Genomic DNA, 3,492 nt, shown 5'->3' with positions numbered 1-3,492 from the left:
AGTTTGCCAGCTAGAGGCAGAAAGAGCATCTTTAGCCAGGCTGTAATTTCTTCCTCACTGCTTCTACACAGGCCCAGTTTGAACATCAGCATGTCTCTTTCTTTAGAACATTTATAAAAACTACAGGTAGTCCAAACCTTCAAAAATCCTGACATGTCCATCAAGACATCTAAAACTCCAGCCTTGAAATGCTGGGGTCTGAGACCTTTCACTCCGTTTTTTTGGTTACCATATCACAAGTATTTCCAATTCTCTAGCCTGGTACAGAGGGACCCTTTCTACTCTCACCCTCCCTCAACTTAGCCAATTGCACATTTAAGGATCTGTACTACTATACCCCATGACCAGCTGTATAGAACTCTCTTGGCTGCAAGAGATAGAACTTAACTCAAAGTAACTTAAGCCCGAAGAGAATGTTTTGGCTCATGCAGCTAAAAAGTCTGGGGGTATCTTGGCTTCAGGCATGGTCAACAATAGGGTAAGGATTTGCTTGTGATTATGTTCTTTCTCTCTCTCTCTCTCTCTCTCTCTCTCTCTCTCTCTCACACACACACACACACACACACACACACACACACTTTTCTCAGCTCTGCTTCTTCTATTAGCTTATCCCTTGTACAGCAATGGAATAGATTAATTGGCAGGTGTTAATCTTGTACCCACCATGATCTGCCACTCTGTAAACCACAAAGACTAAGGATTGGGAAGGGGGTTATTTTCCCAAAGCTGCTGTTATCAGAAAAGGAGGAGATGGATGCTTGTGAGGGTAAGAAAAACAATAGATGTCCACCTTATACTTGAAATCTTAAAAGGTGTAGGCACAATTCCCCTTTTGAAAGGTGAGGATGAGAACAGTTATGTAGCCTACCTCAAAGTAAAGTTTTAAAAAAAAGGCAAAGGTAAAATATTTGCTTACTTTAATAATAAAACTCAAACCCATAGTCTTAAAAGTTTAGACTTTTCTGAAGATGCTGTGTGCTTTTGAACCTGTCGTCAAATTGGAAAACTTGACATCCATCCTCTAACAGCTGGGGAGCCCTTCTTTCCCTCCTTTTATCTGCTTGCCTGTTACCTTCCCCTGAGGACAAGGAGGTTGGGAGTGGGCCCATGACAAGGAAGAAAGGAATGTCATTTCTGTCTGGTCTCACACTCTGCATATCTTTACTGGAAATGTGCAGTTTATTCATTTCAACTTCAACATCTTCAGCAATGATCCGTAACAGGCATTAGTTAATTCAACAAGCATTTGTTGAATGCCTAATCCCTTATCCTTTCTCTCTTCTCTGTCTTCACCCTCTGCCTGTCTCCTAGACCTTTCCCATCAGCATTTAAACATCCACAAGGAGCTCTCATCTTAAAAACCAAATAAACCCCCCACAAACAGAGAATCCTCCTTAGACCCTCCTTCCTGCCCAGCTACCTCCAGCTGCTTCACAACCAAATTTCACACACTAAGTGTCCCTACATACGACCTGCATTTTTTCATCTCCTGTTCCCTCCTCTGGCCACTCCTGGCCTACTCCTTCTCTCACTGGAACAAAAGAGTTTATGGAAAGAGCACCACTTTCTGGGAACACAGACATCTTTGTTAAATACCATGTGGTAATTGTTTGTGTGATGCTAACTGGAGAATGAACTTCTTGAGGGTAAGACATAGCTTGTAGTTAAGTTATTGATGGCTACTCTGCAGATATCTTACTGTTAAATGTCCTTTGTCTACTCCAGGCATAGTGAATAGTTAGTGTTAAATAAATTTGTTAAAGTAACGAATTAACTTAGATTGGCAAAATAAAATGAGGGGCAGGTTTCGTATGTGATGGAGATAGTGAAGTTTTAGGTATCATGAGCTGAAATTAGAAATGTAGGAGGAGGAGAGTGTACCATATTAGAAGCAAGGCAGAAAGTAGCTTCAACCAAGGCCTGGTAGACTGTGTTAAATGTTACAGGCAAGTGCATAATTTTTTTTTCAAGCTGAACACTAGAAAAGGTTGCTAGATTTGCCAAACCACCATTATCAATTATCCTTTTTTTGGGGGGCACGCTTTCACTGGAATGTTACCAGACTGCAAACCATTAAGGAGCAGTAATTTGTAGGGTCTGGAAAATTCAAGGAGTACAGCCCCATTCATTTAGGTGGATGGTCAACACAGTGACATGCAATAGGAATTTTGGGGAGGCAGGTGATCATATTTGTGTGCTTCTCATCAATTCTACACCTTAAATTAATCCAGCCCATTTTATGCCTGTGGTTAAGGACCTCCAAAAAAAGAGAACTACAGCAGAAAAGCAAAGTGGATCCACTTTTCTTAAATGTAAACTAAATCCCTCATCCATAAGTTCCAATTCATGTGCCTTTGAAATGTGAGAGGCCAAGTGGATATGACGGGTAATTATGACCTACTACCTTGTTACTTTTCAAAAACATTTTAGAGGATCCTAGAAATCCTCCTTAGGTCCTATCTCCATTCACTACACTCTGATCGCTCTCCTTGGGAGAGAACACAGCTTTTAGTCATGCAGTCTCTAAGTGGCCCTTCCTTGATTTTCCCACGAGCGTCCTGGGAATTAGACAGGAATTTGTGGAGGATGTTACAGACCCTTGATAGTCTGGAAGCGGAGTTCCTCTCTGGTAGCCAACGTCCTCCTTCCCTAACCCCCTCACCCCACGCGTTCGCTATACAGCGGCCACCGCTTCTGTTTTGTAGGACCCAGGAAACTGAATCCTAAAGGTGAAAGGAAAAGATAAGCAGAAAGTCCAGCAAGTTCTTCATTCAGCAGCACACGGGTTTTTACGCGTCTTCTAGTTAATTCGTGTAATTTGTTTTCTACCTCTTAGTTTAATTACTTTTCTTGAAAAGATGCCTGGGACAAGGCCAACAACCGAGGCAAGGCCAACCGAGGAAGGAATATCATCGGGTCAGGATCTGGGAACAATCAGCTCTTATGGTCTTAAGGATGAAGCGCCAAGATCTTAAGGAACCTGAATTCCTGGTGAGCAGTCAAGTTCTTTAATCCGCCCCCAGCAGGATTCCGGTGGCTTAAAACAGAAATGGAAAAAGAAAAAGAAAATCTATTTAAAAAATCCCAGATGACCTAAAGCGAACCCATCCCCACCTTCCTCATTTCTAAAGAAAAGGCCTCTCCCCACGCAGTCCCCCCGCACACTGCGACAGCTCAGCGACAGGACCCCAGTTAAGAACTCCCGCGCAGGGACCCGCGCCCTCCGGGGCCGCTGGCTCGGCATGCGCCGCGGGGCGGGGCCCAGGGTCGGATCCACGCGCCGCCCCCTTTCCGGGAGCGCTTAGGGAAGGAGGCAGCGCCTCTGCTCCGGGTCCGGGGTCCTAGTCTGGCCGGAGCTGCCTCCCGGGCGCCCGCTGCTGTGGTGGCAGGAAGTCCTCGGGAACTACAAATCGAGGCATGCTGGGAACATTCCCCTGCTCCTCCCAGGAAATGTCCTTTGTCCAGCCCTACAGGAAGCCCCAGCGAGGAGCC

Source organism: Mesoplodon densirostris, chromosome 2, assembly GCF_025265405.1.
Source record: "Mesoplodon densirostris isolate mMesDen1 chromosome 2, mMesDen1 primary haplotype, whole genome shotgun sequence".
NCBI classification, from domain to species: Eukaryota; Metazoa; Chordata; class Mammalia; order Artiodactyla; family Ziphiidae; genus Mesoplodon; species Mesoplodon densirostris.
This window is presented reverse-complemented; position numbering follows the sequence as displayed.